Source organism: Apis mellifera, linkage group LG1 (genome assembly GCF_003254395.2).
Source record: "Apis mellifera strain DH4 linkage group LG1, Amel_HAv3.1, whole genome shotgun sequence".
NCBI lineage: Eukaryota > Metazoa > Arthropoda > Insecta > Hymenoptera > Apidae > Apis > Apis mellifera.
This window is the reverse complement of record NC_037638.1, coordinates 1,854,785-1,878,395: the sequence shown is the minus strand read 5'-3', so window position 1 is coordinate 1,878,395 and position 23,611 is coordinate 1,854,785. Positions and strand designations below refer to the sequence as shown.

Below are 23,611 nucleotides of genomic sequence, written 5' to 3'. Positions count from 1 at the left end.
TTTTTCGAGAGAATGGGATCAACGATCGTTTCTCCAAATATGCGTGCACTTGTGTAGAGTATTTCTCGAAAGGGACGAATGTGGCGCCAAATCGATACGCAATTTCGAGCAGATATATCTCGATCGATATCTCGCGCCGGCCAGAGGGACAACGTCAATTCGTTAGTGTTACTCTCGTGTCTCGTCGAAGAAATTCATTCTTTCTTCTCTTTCCCTTTCTTTCTCTCTCCTTTTATTTATATTTCGGATTATATCGCGTTTATCGTTCCGTCCAGAAGTGCAATCGATAAAGTTCAGGTTCATAAAAGTGTGGAAAACGTCATTTTGCCTTGTTTTATTACTCGTGTTATTGTGCATCAACATAAGTTGTTCGTGTGTCGTAGCTCTTTTAATCTCGTATCGAATTTTGTTTAGTCTCGCAGCTCTGACTCGTTGAAATCTTGAGATTATTTTGAACAAACGTTTTATTTGCAAAAATTGTAAGAAATTGATGATTTTTCGTCTGTTTTTTTTTATACACGTGTTTTATCGTATATATATCGTAGAATTTGTATATTCTCGATTCATGAGAATGCTTGTCGAGAATGTTAAAAAGAAGTCGTCTTTTCGAACGATCTTTTATTGACAATTGAAATTGAAGAGATAAGGTAAGACAATTCTTAATCAAAATTTTTCATCAACAATATTCATTCATTAATATTATTTCGAACATGTCTCTATTTTCTTTGTCCTTTTCATTGGTGAACTGTGAGAAGAAAATTTTACTCGATTTTCTCCTCTTTCTCCTCTTATCGCGAAACAAACGTTTCTCAACGTTTAAAAGTTCAGTATACTTTTTTCCTCCGTTCAAAGTTCCTCCACTGTCGGTGGTTAAACGTTCACAATCTCTTCTCTTTGCAAGATTTTTTTTTTATTTTTTTATCGATTAACTTTCCACGTTTCTTCGTCCAAATTCTATATGCATATTTTTTTTAAAAGTTTCTTCAACACTGTCAATGGCAAAATGTTTATATTTATTTATTATATATTATTATTATGTTTATATAATTTCTTTTTTTTTTTTATTTTCTTGTCTCTTGAAATTTTCACGTCTCTTCATTAGAGTTCAATAAAGATATTTACAAATTCTTCCACTTTTCTCTCAATGATTGAAATTCAAAATTCAAAATTCTCTTCTTTTTTCAAAATTTCTTTCAATTCAACAAATACGTCACAAAATTGTCAAGATTCGAAATTCGAGCAAATTTTCGCAGAATTATCAAGATTCAAAAAATCCTCTTCTCACTTCTTCGATCAAATTTTCACCAAATCGAATTATCAAAATTCAAAGTCCTTCTCTCTCTTTCGATCTCTTCTTCGATTTTCACAAAATTGTCAAAATTCAAGATCCTTTTTCCTCTTCGATCCCAAAATTTCCACAAAATTCTCCCCTCTTCCTCTCTCTCTCTCTCTCTCTCTCGTTCAAAATTTCCTCAAGATCGTGGAAAAATTCACCAATTCACGAAAAAAAAAAGAATGGGAAGAAAATGGCGAAAGAACAAGATTACAAGGTGTCGTCCCTCCTTAACGGGGCCACCGGCGGATTCCCTCGCATCGAAAATCCCCTTTTTTTTATCTCGAAATCCCTCCTTTCCAGATTTGCCTGCGCGAAGGGAGGGGAAATTCGGCCTGTCCACACCCTTGGAACGCAGTGGCGGATTGGAAGAGAGAGGCTCGCAGCTGGGCGAAACGTGGCCGAAAAAAAAAACGGGCACGATTTTTCGGAAAACGAAGGCTCGCAGCAAGAGCAGAAAGACAGAAAAGGAGCCGGCACGACCGGCCGGCTTACACACACTGACTTCTGACTGGTCGAGCTAGTAGGTGACTCCAGGGACCCCTTCCATAACGCATAGCAACTGCTCGTAAGACGACTGATAAGTTCTTGCATTCTGTTTAGGGATCGACGGATGCGGTCCTGATGCGTGCCACCGTTCCATCCACACGCGTCCATTATTTCTTTCGTGTGTATTTCTCCTCGCGTGTCTCGTGCCAACCTTCCGTATCGGTTAATTTTTCCTTTCCTTTGTCGTCGTCGAAGGGGAAGAGATGGGAAGGGGGAGGGGAGAAGGGGAAAAGCAGCAGGGAATTTTTCACGCGTGGCGCCACGACTTTCCGTAGAAAGTAGGAAGGAGAGGCTACGTTGGTAGTGAAGTGTTGTCGCGTTCGATGCTAGCTTTTTCTTTTCTTCTTTTTTTTTTTTCTTTTTTCGTTTGTTTCGTCCGTTCGATCCGTTTTTGCTCGTTGAGTAAAAGAGAATCGTCGTTCGGGATTAATACGGTAGAATATTTTTCTTTCTTTCGTGGTGAATGTTCGAGTGATTTGCAAACGTATTCCGTTCGTTATAGGTTATGTTCTTTTACGTGATTAGTTTTAGCTTGCTTCGGATCAAGTCGCGTCAAGAATCGAATTTCTCTGTTGAATTTTAACTTTGCATCATGATGTATTGATAAATAAATTTTTTGATTGATATTAATTTTATGCTGAATGAATATTTATAAAGCATGTTTATTGTTGAGAGAATTATTATGTATAGTGTTTTTGATGTTGAATTAGTTTTAGTTGTTTTATTATAGATTGAATAAGAATTGATATTTGTTGAATTTTTACATTATTGTTAAAAAAATTTTAAAAGTAATATTAATTGTAATATCGTTGAATCAGTGCCTCGAATTTTTTGTTTTTATTATTAGAAGATTTTGAATAATGAAGAGTTGTTCAATTTTAATTTTCTTTCTTTATTTTTACTTTTAACTTAAAAAAAACTAAATTAAATGTACACATCAATGTCTAAAGAGATTAAAATGATTGTAATGTGAAAAAATTGTTATATTCTGTCGATGAAAAATTATTACAATATTATGTGACGATACGATACTTTGAATGTTCGCCGCATTATTATAATTTGCATGGAAATTGTTTTCCACGATGATACGCTATTAAACATTATAATAAACTAATAAAATGAAGAAAAATCTTGTAACATCATCATTTTCAAGATGACGAAACGTGAAATTTTTCACGTGATATAATCATAATCATAATATTATTATCGATCGGATACGATGCCTCAAAAGTCATGAATATTCTCGATGAAATTAATAAGTAATATATCGAAAGCGAAAAAATTAATTAATTATTGCTGAAATGCTCGACGAAAAAGAAAAAAATAACCTTTCCTATGGTAATAACAAACGATTTATGTAAAAGAACCGATCGTGCAAATTAAATACGTTATATAGCGATGTTTAAATTGCGCCACCAATTTTTTTCGATTATCTTTCACGCGGCACGATTATGCAAATTATGAACTCTCGTGACACACTACTTGTTTCGTTACAAAACTCGGCGTGCCACTTGCACCCGTGCACGTGAAAATCAATTCCGAAGCGAGGTGGCGCGCGGAGAGACACTCGCGGCGCTGCGCGCGGCCGACACTCGGGTCGAACGCCCATAAGCGTTTTCGTTCATTCATACGTCGGGTTTCTATATTTAACCATTCCCATAAGTTTTGTGATAAATTCTCGGGGAAACGATAGGTCGCCAATACGTGCTGAAACGTGGCTTTCACCGTGAATCGTATTTCCCATACTACATACTCTCCTCGCTATTCCTTCGCGTTACGCTCACTGAATTGCTAATCAACCGGCTGAAATTACCAACCTTTCCCACCTAGAGAAACAATTTTTCCCAATTGCACGGTTAAATGAAATAAAGGAGTGCCTTCTTTCTTCTTCTTCTTCTTCCTCCTCCTCTTTCTCTTCTGTAAAGAAGAAACGATGAATTTGAGTCGAACAATTTTTTAATTTAATTTTCTTTTTCGAATTTACAAAGGATGAATAGAGGAGAATTTTTTTAACGTAAAGTAAGTTATACAATCGATTACGTACAAGTCCCCCTTTTACTTTTTAGTTCAAAAAGTTCTTGTTGGAATATGTATTGTTTTGTGTTGATTTTATTTAATTGAAAAATAACTTTGATACTCGAGATTGGAGATTGTAAATATATTAGATTGGGAGTATTATGTAAGGTTATGTTACGTGCAGTTTAAAATTGAATTGTTTATTTTATGACGTATTGAGTTGGATGGTGCATCTTCAATAGTGTATTTTTTACCATTTTTTCTAATAATTAAACTTTTCTTATGTGTGATATTTAAATGTGTATTATTAGGAAGGAATAATCAAATATTGTAAGATTATTTTCTAATAATAATGAAAAAAAACTCATCTTTAAGAAAAGAAGATTTTTGTTTGCTATTAGAAGAAGAAAAAATGAATCTTGTTTCTATGATCTACTTAATGTTAAAAAATATGAAAATAAAAAATATGAAAAAAATTATATATTAAAACTGCAAAGAGAATGTATGAATCATTGTGAAAGAGAAATAATTAACGTGCAAATTAAAATGTGTTGTATTAAATTAATAATTAATGTGTTACCATCTGATATTAATGATAAACAGTGTTTGAAAGTTATTTATCAGATTATGTATAATTATATGAGTCATGTAACACATTAAGATTCTTGAACACTAAGATTGAATGAATAATATTTATTTAAAATTAAAAAAAAAAATTTTTGATGAATAATGTCATATACATTAGGAATTAGTACTTGTATTATTTGGAAAGTAATTAAAAATTAAAAAGTTTAAAAAAAATATATTGTAAAATTATATATATTTTTTGAGATAAATTCTTAAAGACAAGCTTGTCATGATTATATATCAAGTTATATATAATGTTGCATATGAGTGAAAAATTCGAAGAAACTAAAACGAATATTATTATAAATAATAATTTAGAATTATATAATGTTGCATTTAAAACCATATTCTACATTCTTTTAATTTCGAAGATTAAAATCTGATCTTATCTGATCACAAATTTGTCAAAACATCATTCCATTTCATCGAGTATTACGTTACTTCACATTCGACTGACTTTGCTGTATCGTAACCGATACCACTCTTAAAAAAAAAAAGAATAAAAATCACTAATTACACTTCTTTCGTTTTAATTTTATCTCTCGTCATAGATCGACTAACCAAGTTCCTCACTATCGACACAATCCAAATAATAAAATACGAAATTGGAGATAAGTCGTGCGTTGCAGCTCGTTGTAAACCGGCGAATTTTACAGAGAATTTTAAAAAGAAATGAGCGCGGCCATTTGATGCGTCGCACGCTCGTAAATCAAGCGAGGATGCAATATTATTAAATTATGCGCATGCGCGATTCCTGCTATTACCGACCGTGGAACTGCAATCGATCTTATCGGTCGATTTCATCGATCTTATCGCGACAGTACGAAACGCCTACGCGTTTGTAATCGTTGTAATGTGTTTCGGCTTCGACCGAACACGACCTACGCCAACACGGCCACGCTTGCACGCCTAGGCAACCTCGTTTCTCGGCCGAGATAAAGGGAGAAAGCACGAGCGAGTCCCGAGCGCGCAAATAACGAAATGAGGCGTAAATACTGCCTCCAGAACGGTTGCCTCCCGGCTTCGGCCATGGAACGTGCATGTATAAGAGATCCGCGAGAGAATCCAACGATGTCTCCGTGTTATATATGAGTTATACATTGGGCAGATGAGATTGAATCTTCTAATAGAGAAGAAGATGTCAACTCGGTTGGATCTCGTGATGGAGATATAGAATGTCTTATAAAAGTCTTATCGTCTAATCATCTATCTTGGTTGATAACATAATAACAATTTGTATGGGCGAGTTTACAGCGACAATTTATATTTTTTTTATAAAATATTTGTAATCTTCCAATAGAGGAGAAGAAGACGTCAACTCGGTTCAGGACGAAGATGTACATATACTGCGTGTAAAAATTTTATCCTCTGTAATTGAATCATCTAAATTGATTGGTGAGTTTATAACGACAATATATATTTTTTAATATATGTTTGTACACAATATGGCTTTGAAATTCAAAAAGAAGATTGATAATCGCGTAAAAATTTTATCATCTCTCTACAAAATCGATATTCTACAAAATTTAAATACGTAAAAAAAAAAAAAAAAATTAAAACAAAAATACTTTTCACAACATCGATTCTGAACAAGCATCGAATCTACGATCACAATAGAAGCGATAACTTCGATTTTAGCAAAAGAGAAGAAAGTTTCATTCATTCCTACACCTTATCGAAATAGGATAGACGATAATGGCCGACCTAAATCAACGAAGATAAAAACATTCAGACTATATCTAATTTTAACTTCATCGTGATTTACGAATATTGCGCGTTAATTGAAGCGTTTCATAATTCTCTCTCTCTCTCTCTCTCTCTGAACTTTCCATATCGATTTTCCGTGAAAAAAAAAAAAAAATCAACAAGTTTCAAGAAGTTGTTTGAACTTTTACTTCGCTGATACTTTAAATTAGAAGCTCATTAATATTCATTAAGCTTGATTTTCTCCGCTCCGCTCCCCTCCCTCTGTTTTGATTGAATCTATTCACCGCGTTGAGCGGCCCAATGAGCAATTTCTAATGACGGAGAGGATAAACGGAAACGGAGAGAAGAGAAAACAGAAGCGAGCCGATCGATTAACAGCATTTAGAATAGGAATGGTAATTGAAAATGTTTCGCTCGAATCGTTTGAATAATACGATAATTTGTCGACGTGTACATATAAGATTTAATACGCGTGAAAAAGGTGATACAAAATTTTAATGAATTAAAATTACAATTAAAATAACGTTTTCAATATTTTTTTTTCTTTTCCTTTTCTCGTTTCAATGTTTACGATCTACTTGTCTTGTAATAATAAGTAATTGTGCAAATTTGACTTGAGCAGTACTCAATGATATTTGGAAAGTGGAATAGAAAATTGGATAAATTTATTTGTTGTCTTGCACAACACGGAGAAGGGAAGAAAAAGAAAAAGAAGATCCTGGGAAGCAAATAGACGTATTGACCTAGATAGAAGTTGAGGAGGAACTATTCTTGGATAAGCGGATGAGAGGATGCCAAATGTTCGAGAAATTGGCAAAGGACGAAATCTGAACCTTTCATAACCTGCGAAATGACGAATTTGCAATTTCGGATACGAAATGCGTATAAAACGTTTCGATTAAAGGAAAGTTGAATGGTTAAAAAAATTATCTCGGGAAAAGAGGGAAATTTTTTTTTGGAAATTCAATTTTTTTCAATTCCGATAAATATTGACACTCGAATCGAATTAAAAACGAAAATACGAACGTAACTTTTTCGATACTTTAATTTTTCTGAAGCTAAAAAATTTTCTAAAGCTGTCGAGATTCCTTCTAAAACTTGATCAATTTTCATATATACTCTCAAAGCAGCAATCGTCGAGTAAAAATAAAATATTATTCATTTCTTCGAATCTTTTTGTTTTTATCGATCGAAAGATTCCGTAGCAGAGAATTCTTCAACAGATTTCAATTTTTCTTCTTTTTTGTATAATAATTTTAATTCAATTAAATTAACACGATTCAACTTTTGCCAATTATATTCACTTTTTAACCAGACACTTCTCTAAAACTGCAATCTCCTTCTTGACACTCCTTCCTAACCTAACATTTACAGTTTACTCGAATAGTTTATTCCATAAATATTTTAAATATCTCAACACTTCAATTTTTCATTGAAAATTGCCATTTCCAAAAGTCAATATCACGTGATATAATATCATAATATTATTCTTTCAAATATCTACAAAATATCTAATAAACGCGATAAACGAAAGAAAGAACAATTTGATGAACAACAACAACAATAATAATAATAATAACGATTCAACTTTTTCACCGACGCTTCAAAATTTTTCTCCAAATATTTTCCGCAACTTTCAAAGAAACAATAATCTCAACGATTGCTCGACAAGCAAATTCGTATCGCTGTCGAAATTTCCTTCGAAACGTCTAGAGAAACTGGCACGAATAGGTCGATAAACAAGGAAAGGACAATTTCACCGAGTTCCAAAGCCGTGGAACCGGAATCTTTTAACCAACAGTTGCGACCAGAGAGAGAAAGAGAGAAAGAGAGAGAGAGAGAGAGAGAGAAGGAGAGAAAAAAAGTGGAGGGGGAGGAGGAGAAGGCAGTGATCCTGGTGAGTAGACGGGAGAGAAACGATATCACCGTCGTCGTAAGACTCGAGGAGAGAGATATCGTTGCACGTTGATCGTCACATGAACAGTGCGTGTCGTGGGTGCCCGGTGCGAGCAAGGAGAACGAGAAGAGCAATAAAGATAATTCATGGCGGCGAAACGTGGAGAGACGGGCGAATATCGTGCGCGAGGCTGGTCCGAGAGGCAACAAAATAATCCGTATACCTGCCACTACGCGTCTTCTTATTTTATCTCATCGCGCTTATAACGCGTGTCATCGATCACACGTTCGCTCGTACATACACAAATATACGTGCAAATATACACGAGCGGAAATTATTCTTTAAAATAATCGGGGAAAACAAATTAATTGCGCAAACAAATGCTCGAATATGACGATATTGTGCCATCTATTCCGAGTTTTTAGAAACTGGTGTGCACGAATTCGAATCCAGTATCGATCGATCTTTCGTACGTTAAAAGTAACCTCCAAACGTGTATGTGTGGAATATAGAGTGCGTGAACTTGAAAACTCGATGCATGAACTTGCCTTTCGGCCACTCGAGTATCCATTTAAAATTGAACTTGAATACTCGACTATATTCCAAATTGAATTTTAGAAATAATATTAATTTATATATAATATTAATTTATATATTAATTTATTTTAAATTTAACCTTTTAATTCGAATAGTTATAATTGAATCCGAGTTTAATTGAAGTAAAATTCGAATATTCAAGTATCAGAATATCTAAAATTTTAAATTTGAATACACCAGTATCTGAACTCGAATTTGAATCAGAATATTAATTTAAATTATAATTCGATTATTGAAATCATTGAAATCTTTTGAATTTGAGCAACTTGATGGAATTTGAAATACCGAAAATCCAAATTCGAATTTCATTTTATATAATTTATATAATTTCTTTGTATAATTCTTGTAATTCTCTAATTCTCTGTATAATTTCTTCTTTATCTTCTGATCGAAAAAATTATTTATTATACTTACACCACGAAATAATTTATCTTCCACGCGAAAACGGACTACTGAAAATAAATATTTATTATTCTTACTCTTCTGCTTCAACGAAGAACGGAGTTCTGAAAACTTTATCCTTGCACCTCGCGTGTACAACTGTTCACGCTAAAATCGCATGAACAATTACAATTCATCGGCAACCGGGGGACGGCATCGGCCGGCCGCCTAGGACAAAGACCCGTTTGTCGATAGTCCCGTAAATTATTTCCACCAGTGATATATTATTAATTCCACCACCGAGAAGAGTAGTTTGTTTAAACGTTTTCCGCGACTCGACTCGTTAAAATATTCCACGCGAAATATTTTTGTGATAAAAAAAACTCTGTGAAAAAAATAGAAACCACCAGAAATAGAGTTTTGTATATATTTTCAGCGCGAATTATCGTTAAATGTCAATGGCCTCGCGTTGATAATATTAGTTTATCGCCTCGAGATAAATTTCCAGTTCGCCAGTCAGTTTTGTGAGAAAGCGTGTATTTTGAATTTTTACCTTACCTTTTCTATTTTATTTTATTTTTTCGTAAATCGATCAAAAATACAAATCGTTAAGAATAATAAATTTGTGAGGGTAAAATAATTAAATTGACGGAGGAGGATGTTGGATGGGACAGTTTTAGACGCGATTTATTAATATTCCTGCTTTCAGTTTCATGGAATACGTCATTCCTTGATTTAACCTAACCTTAAACAATGTTACGGTTCGAGAGAAGCGCATAAGTGAGAAACACGATCTACCGTAACGTAATACCGTTTCGACGCTTCGATTATTTTTATTATTCGAGCAACGTGTATTTGTATTTCTTAATTTCGTATGACGAATAATATAATCGAGTGTTATTATTCGAAGATGGAATAAGGATAGAAAATTTGAGAGATTACAAAAAAAGAGAGAAATTGATAAATAATTATCAATAATAACGTTACTATAACTATTATTACTGATAATTGATCGGTCGAGCTATTTCTCGAATCGTAAATAATTTTAAAGCGAGACGGAGAGATAAAGTGTTAAACGAAGACGGAGCTTTCTCGCTCTATCATTACACACAATAATTCATCGCATTATTAGCACAGGAAGCCTTCAAGCCCGTAAGAAATGGCGAATTAACAACGTATATCCATATCGTTCCGTGCTCGTCGAACTGTAAACGTCTCGCCGATTCCTTTAATCCGATTTCCAACGCTGGCTCTGTCACGATGGCAAAGAGGTCAAGATTCGCGATCACCCAGAAACTCGCCTCGAGGAAGCGAAGGAGAAAAAGTAAGCGCAGAAGTATCACCGGTTTGAAGAGGAGCGCGACAACGGGCGCCATGCTAAAAATAATCGTTCGTTTCCTTTAAATGGCGCGTGAAAAAAAGCGTTGCTCAAGGTGAGACACTCGCGAGGCCGCATGACCCGTTTCATCCGTATCATTCACTCTCGTTATAGGGCAGCAATGAAACTTGTTAAGAGTCGAACGCGTCACGGCATGGATTCCACGTATGGTTAGGATATCTTGAAGAAAACAATCTTTATAGAGAACGTGTTGTAGGAACAGAAATATTTGATATTGAATCTAAATCTATTTTGATCTATCGAAATTTATTGTTAATTTTAAAGTTTTTCTTAAAAAAAAATTTATTATATAAAAATGTTCTTTGTTGAAAAAATTTCACACGGAGTTAACCTATAAAATCTATAACAATTTATCTAAACATATGGTTAGTCTTAAATTTTTTTCGATAAAATTTGTCTAATATTTTTTTCTCTTATATATTTTCTTTGATATAGTAGAAAACAATCTTTATAGAGAACGGTTGCTCGTGGAACAGAAATATTTAGCGTGATATTGAATCTAAATCTATTTTGATCTATCGAAATTTATTGTTAATTTTAAAGTTTTTCTTAAAAAAAAATTTATTGTATAAAAATGTTCTTTGTTGAAAAGATTTCACAAGGAGTTAACGTACCTAACCTATAAAATCTATCGTAACAATTTATCTAAACATATGGTTAATCTTAAATTTTTTTCGATAAAATTTGTCTAATATTTTTTTCTCTTATATATTTTCTTTGATAGAGTAGAAAACAATCTTTATAGAGAACGGTTGCTCGTGAAATATTTCGCGTGATATTGAATCTAAATCTATTTTGATCTATCGAAATTTATTGTTAATTTTAAAGTTTTTCTTAAAAAAAAAATTATTGTATAAAAATATTCTTTGTTGAAAAAATTTCACACGGAGTTAACCTACCTAACCTATAAAATCTATAACAATTTATCTAAACATATGGTTAGTCTTAAATTTTTTTCGATAAAATTTGTCTAATATTTTTTTCTCTTATATATTTTCTGTGATATAGTAGAAAACAATCTTTATAGAGAACGTGTTGTAGAAACGGTTGTTCGTGGAACAGAAATATTTCGCGTGATATTGAATCTAAATCTATTTTGATCTATCGAAATTTATTGTTAATTTTAAAGTTTTTCTTAAAAAAAAATTTATTGTATAAAAATGTTCTTTGTTGAAAAGATTTCACACGGAGTTAACCTACCTAACCTATAAAATCTATCATAACAATTTATCTAAACATATGATTAGTCTTAAATTTTTTTCGATAAAATTTGTCTGTAATATTTTTTTCTCTTATATATTTTCTTTGATAGAGTAGAAAACAATCTTTATAGAGAACGGTTGCTCGTGGAACAGAAATATTTAGCGTGATATTGAATCTAAATCTATTTTGATCTATCGAAATTTATTGTTAATTTTAAAGTTTTTCTTAAAAAAAAAATTTATTGTATAAAAATGTTCTTTGTTGAAAAGATTTCACATGGAGTTAACCTACCTAACCTATAAAATCTATCGTAACAACTTATCTAAACATATGGTTAATCTTAAATTTTTTTCGATAAAATTTGTCTAATATTTTTTTCTCTTATATATTTTCTTTGATAGAAAGTATCCTTTAAGAAAAGGAAAAAGTATAACGTTAGAGGAAAATTTCTGGAAACGAAAGAAACTATGAAGAACTTTCGACGCGTGCATCCAAGCGAGACGATTTACACGAGAAAAATCAACGAACACATCGTCGTGTGTCGCACACGATCGTGCGTGATATCGTCGCATCACGATATCGGAGAGAACTGAATTCTCACAGCTTTGCAAACACGCTCGATATAATTGAGAACAAGGAGTGGTTATAAAGAGCGAAATAAAAAGAAAGGAAAACGTAGAGATACTACGAGATACTAAAAGAAAGAAAAAAAAAAAAAAATAGGAATGAAAAAAATGAAACGAGAACGATCCTGTCGAGAAATGTATTATCGACTGCAATAGCCTATCGACCAATCGTACTTTTCCTCGCAGTTGCGGCAAACTTGCATGCTTAATAATGGTTCTGTTTTTGCTTATTAATGTCAAGCACATCCTATATCGCAATTATGCGGTTTCACGTTGATGGGGACACCCGGTGTATACGGTTGGTCGAGGGTGTGGTCCTATGGCGCAAAGGGAGAAAAATCATGTTGCTCTTTTAAAACGCATTATCGTGCGTAACGCATCGTATTTCAACCTCACCGAGTTCGAGGGAGCCCTGTATCTCCCGCGAAAATAAACGTCTGGTAATGCCCTCGCTTCGTACGCATGTACGCATGTCCCAGGGCTGTATCCATCGCTCGTGATTCGTCGTACAAGTTGCACGATTATTTGTAACGATACGTAGGAAAAATATTCGAACGAATTATATGATAATATAATTAATTAATAAAAAAATTAATTATTAAAATCGTATGTATCGATCGCGTGTAAAGTCGTTGCCACTGATTAACACTTAATTGAACTGTCACTTTCGTAATATCTACCGTAGACTGAAAGCGTTAACAATCGATTGAACGATACACAACAATCGTATACATACACGGATAATGTGATTACTTCATGCGATTCAAACCAAAGTTAAAAACCAAGTTCAAGTTCATTCCATGCGAATCGATCATTGAGGTTAGTCCTGCAAAGACAGAAAATCGTCTAAATGGTAAACAGTGTTCGATCAGTGATTTTCACGGCACGATGAATAACAAAAATGATATCTGTTTATGAAAATATATCAATTCTCCCTTATTTCTTCAACTTACTTCCAATTTCTCCCAGCTCTGGTCAGAGACCCGTTAATTTCATGCATACGAAGCGTCCAAGGACCGGATTTAAAGCAGAAGTCATTGCACTCGGTGTATTGTGTATGCGACGTGTGCGCACGCGCGAGAGTGCAAATCTCGTGCGTGCATGCGATACAACTCTCAACCCTCGATCAGCAAAGGTCGAGGGGGAGGGGGGAACGCAGAGGGCGCTCTTGTAATTGGTGTTACTTATGAGGATTACCGGCTACCATAAATAACGAAAAATTAACTCGTCGACGATCCGCCTTAAGGGAAACTTAAGTGAAACGCACCAAGCCGTTTGGCTTAATTGGCGCAACTAGATGGGACGATTAATTACAGGGATTTTGCGCGTACCATCGACCGTCGATAATTGATCATGGGGGTGAGATTCATGACGGTAGATATAAAATATCTAGAACCTGTATGTTGAGTGTCTGGTTGTCGCGATTTTTCATAGGCACGTGTACCGACCACGAGTAAACTATTTATTCCGTGGCCGGTTTCGGTGAGAAGAAAATAGATTGCCAAGAGATGGCATCTGTAGAATAAATCTTTCTTTTTTTTTTTTTTTATTCGATCGAAAGAAAGATTCGATCGATTGTTTTATTTCTCGCTCGATCATCTTGGTTTGATTTATTATCCTTTTAAAATTATTTTTTTTTTTTTAATCGTGAAATAATCCGCTACACACGAATCATAAATTATTACACGGTTCAGTTTGCAACAGTGTGTTTTATAAATTCGTTTCACGTTAAGAATAACGCAGTTTCTATATAAAAAAAAAAAAGTTTCCAAAGTAACTTTCCACCAACATTTCGAGATCGTTACGATCAAAGTGCGTTAAAAATAGCGTGCAAAAGAAATGGTAATACCAACTTTGAAACAAAAAGTTTCAACGCAATATTACGAACCGCAATATTAATCGCTGTACTTTCAACAACTCGACGAAAAAAAAAAAAAAAAGGTCAATTACGGACTTAATTATATTTTCTAAATTGTTATTCTTCCCGGCCAAATCGCATGCGCATGCGCATCATCGCATTAAACTAAATATAAGATACGCGATAAACTTATGTACATTTAAATGAGAAACTCCCCGATGTATAATAACCAATTTAAACGAGATAAATGAAACAGAAATGGAGATTAATGAAACAGAGATGGAGCAATTAAGGCAGTTTCAATCTTACATTATATAGTCCGGCATATTCCCAACCGTTCGATAGCCTGTGTGTACGATCAATACGTACAAACCAAGCCAATAAACACTTGACCCAATAAGAAACAAAAATTTCTCACAGACAACGTATATAACTTTGTACTTATTCTGTGTACGATTTACGTGTCGCGTAAAATACGCATAACCATATGATACTCGAAATAAGGCGAGAAATGTCACGAGGAGTTTCCAAAACTCCTTTACCAATCGATCTAAATAGATTCGAATTATCGTATCGTCCTTCGTTACCGACCGAAAAAAAAGAAAAGAAAAGTAACTGGACCTCGATCGAGCGCAAAATGTCTTTGACCACCTCTCTCCCTCTCTCTCTCTCTCACACACAGATATCTATTTCTGGAGGCGGCGTCGTCGAAAGGTCGATCGTCACATTGCTACGTGCATCGACGCAATTCTAAGACGGAAAAGTTCGTGAGACGGACGGACGGAGGGAGGGGGAAGATGAGAGAGAGAGAGAGAGAGAGAGAGAGAAAGAGAGGCAGGGAAAAAAAGGAGAAAAGATCGAGATCGAAAAATCGAGAAGAGGAAAACGTGTCGAGAGACGCGTTTTAAAATAAAATGGCGGACGGAGCGGAGAGATCGAGCTATTATTATTCACTCGTTTTTTTTTTTTCCTTTTTTTTTTTAGATGATCGCTAATTAACCACGGCCTCTGAATGAACATAAACGGCGATTAAAAGGCGTAATTGCCGTTGCTCTAGGGTCACTAGGTACTGCGCGGAACCTCAATTTATGTCGAGGAACGATTAGAAAGCATCCTGCGATCGAATTTTTTTTTTTTTTTATTTCGTTCTTCTATCCATATTTTTTTTTCCGCAACGTGAAATTAAGAAACTCGTTTCGCGCATACTCGTTTTAAAAAAAAAAGAAGGGGAGGGGAGATAGATTAGATCGAAGATTAGACTCGTAAAAAGAAGTTGTTAAGTTGTTACACGAAGATAGAAGAGTTTTCCAAGTTTTATCGTTATCGATTTTAAGCTTTGAAAATTGAAATTGTTTATTTAAATATTTTCACAACACGAACTTGTTTTACGATCGTAAAAGAGATTATAAATCGAAGATTTCAATAACACTGAGTCGTAGACTTCGATTGACAAGGAAAGATTGTAAAATCAATTAAAATCTTTGAAAAATTGTTTCGATCGTTATTTCAATTGATTTACACTTCTCTCGTTATTATCGTCGTTGAATAACAACACTTTGACGATTGGAAAAAAAAAAAAATTATTTTTCTCAAAGTTTCAGCTCCTTCCTTACGAAAGGAACACAACGTAAAACACTGGAAAGCCATTGGGCGAGATTTTACGATCAAAGTGGAACACAAGCCAAGGATAGATAAACGAAATCTCAGGCGTCGTTAAATCGTCGTGTCCTTTCTTTTTTCTTCTTCTTCTTTTTTTCCTCTGAGAAGAAGATAGATCCATGAGGAGGAGAACGACCTCTTCCCAATGACCTTTCCACGGATGTTACGCGCGGGAAAAACGAGCGAAACCACACGGAGGCCTGACTCTGGGAGGAGCTTGCGCCTCGGGGCTCACTTTCAGGAACTAAAATCCACACGGATCGAACGCGGCGACCCTCTGGTTCAAGGTGACTTTCGCTGACGTAATCGCAGCCACCGAACGATGGGAATTATTGGGCGAGGAGAATGATGTTGGGACGAATGGAACTTTTTATTAGACGAGAAATTTCGAGAAGATAAAGAAGGCGAGAAAAATTTTTCGAAAAATGAAACTTGATACTTTTTAACAATTTTTTTTATTAGTTTCGAGAGGGAGTGAATAAAAATATATCAGAAATGTGAAAAATTTGTCGAAGCTTAATATTTCGAAAATTTCGAAGATAAAGAAGGGGAGAAAAAATTTTTCGAAAAATGAAACTTGATACTTTTTAACAATTTTTTTTATTAGTTTCGAGAGGGAGTAAATAAAAATATATCAGAAATGTGAACAACTTGTCGAAGCTTAATATTTCGAAAATTTCGAAGATAAAGAAGGGGAGAAAAATTTTTCGAAAAATGAAACTTGATACTTTTTAACAATTTTTTTTATTAGTTTCGAGAGGGAGTAAATAAAAATATATCAGAAATGTGAAAAATTTGTCGAAGCTTAATATTTCGAAAATTTAATATTACGAGAATATCTTGCAAAGTGGTGAGATTCTCGAGCGAATCGAAAATTTCGAGGAAAATTTTTTCGAAAATAAAGTTTACCGAATGATGATGAGGTTCTCGAGCGAAAAGTGGGTAAAAAATGAAGTTTATAAAGTAAGAAGATAAAAGCGAGAATGTAAAAAATTTTTCGAAAATGAAATATCGAAAAAATTTTTTTGACCATTGAAGATCGATTATTGAAATCGTTAGATGTTTTTTTGCGCTTATTATTATACCTGTATTTGTAAATGTTATAACTTGTCGCAATGTCGTGATGGTCTCATTGTTCCTATTACGCGTTTAGCTACCTTCTCAATTATTGCGACGACGTGAACGCGAAGAAATATATTCAACTGGCACATTATCGCTCGAGTAGAAACAACAAGTAGATAATTGTATATCAAATTCGTCTTATTTCATTAATTAAAAATTATATATAAATATTTCATTAATTAAAAATTAATTATAAATCGAGAAAGAAATGATCGATGAAGAAATTTCCATTTCCATGTCTCGTGTCGTCGAAGGTGAGAAAGATCGAACAAACGTCTCCGTGATAGGAGAATTGGGTAGCCGACAAATTGCACACGACCTATCCACGCCGTTCACATGACGAATCGCGATCCAAAAGGTCGACGAATGGCCGACACGACGAAGTTCGAAGTCGAATCGAGGTCGCCGCCGCCGCCACCTCCGCGGACACGAGCGTGAACTCACGCAGGAGGTGAGAGGTCGAAGCGAGGAGCCCACCGCCGAGATCAAAGACTATCGCCTCGCTCTTTTCGTTTTTACCGGTTTTATCGGCCGCAGGAATTCCATAAGCGACCTTTACGTGATCGTAGGTCGTGGATACGGGGAAAAATTTTGATTTTTATCGCGATACACTGTATTATCGGGTGTATAAAGTAATCGTGGATCGAGAAAGTTTTGACCGAATATAATTTATCGTTCGAAGCACATATAATAATAATAAGTTAATCGAGTTAATTTCGATTAATTAGATCGTACCACTCGTGAAATTGTTTTTACCGATCGAAGGAGAAAGAATATATTTTCGAAACTACAATTTTCATTCGATCATGATACGAGCCTTTAATCATCTTTTCTCAACGGGATATTCCAATTAACATATTTCATAAATTTTCATGAAACTTTAAGATTTTACTGCGAAAAAATTCTTCGAATGCTGCGATTATTCGAATGTCGTAATATTTTATTTTTTTTTAAAAATAAGTATAAATGACGAAGCAAGCACAATCGATTGATGGAAATATCTGGCGAGTACGATGGATAGGTTAAGATTTCATATTTCGATTCGGTTAATTTTTGTAGAGCGTTGTCGTGCGGGAGAATAAGTCCGTGTCTATTAACTTAAATGCGAATTGTTTTTTTAATCAATTTTTTAATAATACTTTTTTTAATCTGTTATCTTCTTGTTTCAGAAAAGAATAACGAATCATTTCCTTTACAGATCACCACACAATCACCATAACCTCTTTTCGATCGTAATACTGGTTTCGGTATTTGTTTAAAATTTTCACTAACCCAATCGTTGTCCGAATTGTACGATTATCGTGCAGTATCACGTTTCTCATCACGGGTTATAATTTTATAAAAAATTCAAAAATTAACTTCTACCGAGTTTTACGCGACAAACGCTTCGAAACACCACAACTTTTGATCCTCTGTCAGATGGCGCGGTATGTATTTTTTTAATGTTTCGCTTTATCCACTGTGTGCAAATGTTTAAAAATTATCATTCGAGATATTTCGTGATAATTCTGTTTCCATTTTGACTTTTGATTTATCTTTATTCGATATGGATTTCGGTCGGCTCGTTTTTCAAGATTCTCATTTCTGAATTTTTTAAATCATCATCGAACCGTCCTCTCATGAATAGAATCTTCTCATCGAAAGCTAACCTAATATTTCGATACGTTTCGACTGCACTGTGGCTCGACTTAAACTCTCATAGGAATAATATTCTAAATTCGTTCGTTTCTGAAAAAATAGTTAAACTAATACAAAAAAAAATTATTACATAAAGGAAATATATAAGAAGTCAAAATATGCTAAACAAAATAGATTGTTATTCTAAAATTGGCAATTTCATATGATTAAAATGTAATAGTTGTTTTTTTCAACATTTCGATGAGAATCGTGATAATATGAGATTTAACCAATGTATCTCGAGATAATATAAAAGTAAGATATACAAGTATCGAAAAGTAAAGGTCGCCAGAGTTGGTTAACAGTGTGTTAAAACTATTTGAAAGCAATTGTCATTAACATAGTATCCATTAACCGAGAGTGTAAAACTTTCGAGAGTTGTTTTTTCCTAGGACACCGCGTTGAGAGTAATTATTCGAGAGTAAAAGAGTAATTCTCGGCGTAATATCCATTAGTTGAATATAAAATTCTCAAGAGTTATTTTTTCCTAATAAATATTGCGTTGACTGGTAACTAATTATAGATAATAATTCTCACTAATAAAAAAAAATAACTTTCGAGAATTACTCTTAGAGAATTTGAATAAACACTGCATTGAAATTATCGAAAAAAACATCTATTAACTAGAAACAACTTTCTAGAACAACTCTCGAAAATCTTCGATTCTTAAATTTCTCAAAAATATAAAAACATTACTACATACTAACGATTCGATCTCTAATGGGGCGAGTTTCCTAACCTAAAATAACCGCTTGTTATGTAAATAATTCTTTTCACAATGGAAGGGAAGATGAAACGTGAAATTCGTAAAAAAAAAAAGTTTCGTTAAAATCTAAAAAAAGAACGGTTCACCTTCGTCATGATAAATTTGTGAAAATGTTTCGTATAAATAAATTTCGCGTTAACAATGTCGGCCAACCTATCTTATCTGCCTTCGAACGGAAACTTACCAAGAAATTGGATATCATGTTGGTAAAAATGTAGTCACTAGTGGATACGTAGTAAGTGGTGAGTGTCGCCTCTACGTGTGAAATTATTCTTTTTTACCTCTTGGCAAATTAACGATGCCAAGTTGCAAAGTGCATCGGCCATAACCATAATAACATTTTGTTCGAGAGACAGTATGATTTAATAAGTCTGTTGCGTGGAGTTAATTGGTTATTTGAAGAAACGTTTCGCGTTCGAAAGATCATAATTTCCGAGAAATAACGAATATCCATTTAATTACCTATCTTTAACAACTTTGTACATCTCGTAAAAAAGAAATTTTTCATTTTTATTTAAACGTCTATACTTATATAAATAACACCTTCGAAATTAAAATTTTATTTTATACACTGTGTGTGAAAATTATATATATATATATATAGTTATATATAGTTATATATATAGTTTCTGAAAAATCAGAAAATCGAATTGTCTCGTAAAAAAAGAAATTTTTCATTTTTATTTGAATATCATACACTTTTATAAATAACACTTAAATTAAAATTTTATACACTGTATGAGAAAATTATATATATTATATATAATTATATATGATTTCTAAAAAGTTAGAAAATTGTTAATCGGTCTCGATTTCGAAAAGGAAATTAGTTTTATTACGAAATTCTTGTTAAAGAATCGAATGAATAGAGTATAATCACACGTTGAAGTAAATTAATCGCTTCGTCTATGATTAAATATTGCATTTTTTCATAAACATTAAAAAATTCACGCGAGAAACCTTATACGAGGAATTTATCTGGTTATTATCGAGGAGATTTTATATTTGGCTCGAGATAAGAATTAAGAAAATATATTTAATTAGACTTTATTTCTTTTTATATATAGATAAATTTCATTATTGTATCTTCACGTTTTGTAAGTCAATGTTAATCAACGAATATTTATTTTTTAAAAAATATTAATTTTCTTGCATACAATTAAGAATAATTATTGAAACTTTGAGTTTAGAAATTCGAGTGAAATTATTGTAAATATAAAAATAAAGAATATATTTCTTTCGATTAAGAATTAATTTTAAGAAAAAAATAGAAGATTCATATTTATTTAATCTAAAAAATGAGAATTTAAGATACATATTTTTATTTCAAATTTTTCGTTTGTTTTCACGTATGGAATGATCATTTATCGATTTCTATCCAATCGAGAATTAATTAATTTCATTTGTATTTGAACGATTTTTCTTCAAATAACAAAAAAAAAGTCTTCATATTGAAATCCTTATCAATTAATATACACATATAATTTTATTTTACATTTTTTGGTTATTCGTAGAATAACAATCTATAACTTCTTCTACAGAATTAAATTAATTTCACTCACATTTGAAAAATCAAAAATCAAATTCAGATTTTTTTTTTTTACTCGAAAACGAACAAAAGAATTGCATTCTATATATTTTTCAATTTTATTTCGAGCCATGGAATCGCCACTCATATCGTACGAATTTCTAACCTATATCCTGTTTATTTGACAAAGAGAATAACACGTACGTGTATATCAGTGACGGAAATAGTTAAAAGTGAATAAGAACGAAAACATAAGGCTACCATAACTTACAATCAAATTCGATATGATTTCTATATTTACAAATAAACGTCGTCCCCCTTGTTGTAAAGTATCGTACAATAACGCCTATTCAAACCGACTGACTACTAGTATAATTTCAAACTCGTGTTGATGATAACTGTACCATATAACAACAGTGATATTATGTATATTATAATATATACATATATCCCATTGTATTGTATTTATCATATTACAATATAATAAATCGTATACAAGTATGAAAGATTGAAATCATAGTGAAGAAAATTAAATTAAATCTTTCAATTGCTGTATTATTTCAATACACTAATCACAATTTAAAAATGTACAAAATATATGTACACAAAAAATAATTTGTATGATTCAAATTACATTATGATTTTACATAATATATCTATTACTACATTATCATAATATGTATTTATTGATGGAAAAAAAAAAGAAATGATCTGAATGGATCTGAATTTAAAAATATATGTACACAAAAAATAATTTGATTCAAATTACATTATGATTTTACATAATATATCTATTACTACATTATCATAATATATATTTATTGATGGAAAAAAAAAAGAAATGATCTGAATGGATCTGAATTTAAAAATGTACAAAATATATGTACACAAAAAATAATTTGATTCAAATTACATTATGATTTTACATAATATATCTATTACTACATTATCATAATATGTATTTATTGATGGAAAAAAAAAAAAAGAAATGATCTGAATGGATCTGAATTTAAAAATGTATGTACACAAAAAATAATTTGATTCAAATTACATTATGATTTTACATAATATATTTATTACTACATTATCATAACATGTATTTATTGATGGAAAAAAAAAAAGAAATGATCTGAATGGATCTGAATTTAAAAATGTATGTACACAAAAAATAATTTGATTCAAATTACATTATGATTTTAATATATCTATTACTACATTATCATAATATGTATTTATTGATGGAAAAAAAAAAGAAATGATCTGAATGGATCTGAATTTAAAAATGTACAAAATATATATACACAAAAAATAATTTGATTCAAATTACATTATGATTTTAATATATCTATTACTACATTATCATAATATGTATTTATTGATGGAAAAAAAAAAAGAAATGATTTGAATGGATCTGAATTTAAAAATGTACAAAATATATGTACATAAAAAATAATTTGATTCAAATTACATTATGATTTTATATAATATATCTATTACTACATTATCATAACATATATTTATTGATGGAAAAAAAAAAGAAATGATCTGAATGGATACACAGAAACTGTATCATAACAACAAGTTTTATATATATATATATTATAATATATACATTCCTCTCATTGTATTGTATACTTATCATATTACAATATAATAATATATTACAATAAAATAATATATTGAAGATTGAAAATTAAATTAAATTTTTGGATTACTATATTATTTTAATACAATAATGAAAGTATATAAATAATTGTATAACGAAAAATAATTTGTACGTGACTCAAATTCCACTATGATTTCGCATAATATACCGTTATTATATTATCATAACGTGTATCTATTGATGTGGAAAAAAAAAAGAAACTATCTAAATGGATACGTAGAATCATGCACTATCCAGTATTATTTAACTTTCTTTCTTAACGTTTGTCTATCAACTACACGAAACCGGTACAATTGCACGAAACTGTGTCGTTTCGAACGTGTGGAGTTGTGCAAAAGGGGGGCGAAACAGGCGCGATATCGTTGAACCAAAAATGCAACATTATTTTCTAATCGAGCCAGCAAGCGTGAACATCTGCGAGAAGCAGGGCAACTTTACAAGTTAGGAAAATCCCGATTGCTAATCAGAGCAGCCGAGAATAGCGGTAACAATGCTATCTTCATTTATTATTTAAACAATCGTGGCGCGTATACATCGGAAGGAGCGACACGCGGTCGTTACGTGCCGATAGTGATGGGATCGAGCGAATCGCGAGTAAGATTTGAACAGATTCGAAACTTTCCTTTCAAAAATTCAAAATAATCGACAGATAAAATGTTAATTTTGTTATTTTTCGAATTTTATTGATCGATCTTCAATTTTCAGAAAGAAAATTCTAATATAAATATATCAAAGATGATGTAAATTATAAGAAATTTTTCTATATTATATTTGATCAAGTTTGATCAATTTTAGAATCGATATATCTGCAGTTTATTGCAAGTGGAAAATGTCAATATTTTCGCAAGAATTAATTAAACTCGCAATTAATAAAATTGAGTTCTTCTCTTTTTTTTTTTAGAAAAGAAATTTGAAACAGCAGAGACTTTCGTTAATCAAAATTGAACGTGAATTTTTTTAACATATATTTTCGCATCAAAATATAATTTTCTTAAGTTCA

At 32.3% G+C, this 23,611-nt stretch overlaps 1 protein-coding gene and 1 long non-coding RNA gene across 2 annotated transcripts in view; one reads left to right on the top strand and one right to left on the bottom strand.

The window, feature by feature from the left end:
• Positions 1–23,611, bottom strand: part of LOC100578066 (glycogen-binding subunit 76A) — a 74,867-nt gene that overhangs the window by 47,672 nt on the left and 3,584 nt on the right. The window lies entirely within an intron of this gene.
• On the top strand, positions 514–3,005 carry LOC107964442. The gene is made up of 3 exons (XR_003305983.1): positions 514–647; positions 1,637–1,856; positions 1,937–3,005. It is a non-coding gene; the product is annotated as an uncharacterized LOC107964442 (long non-coding RNA).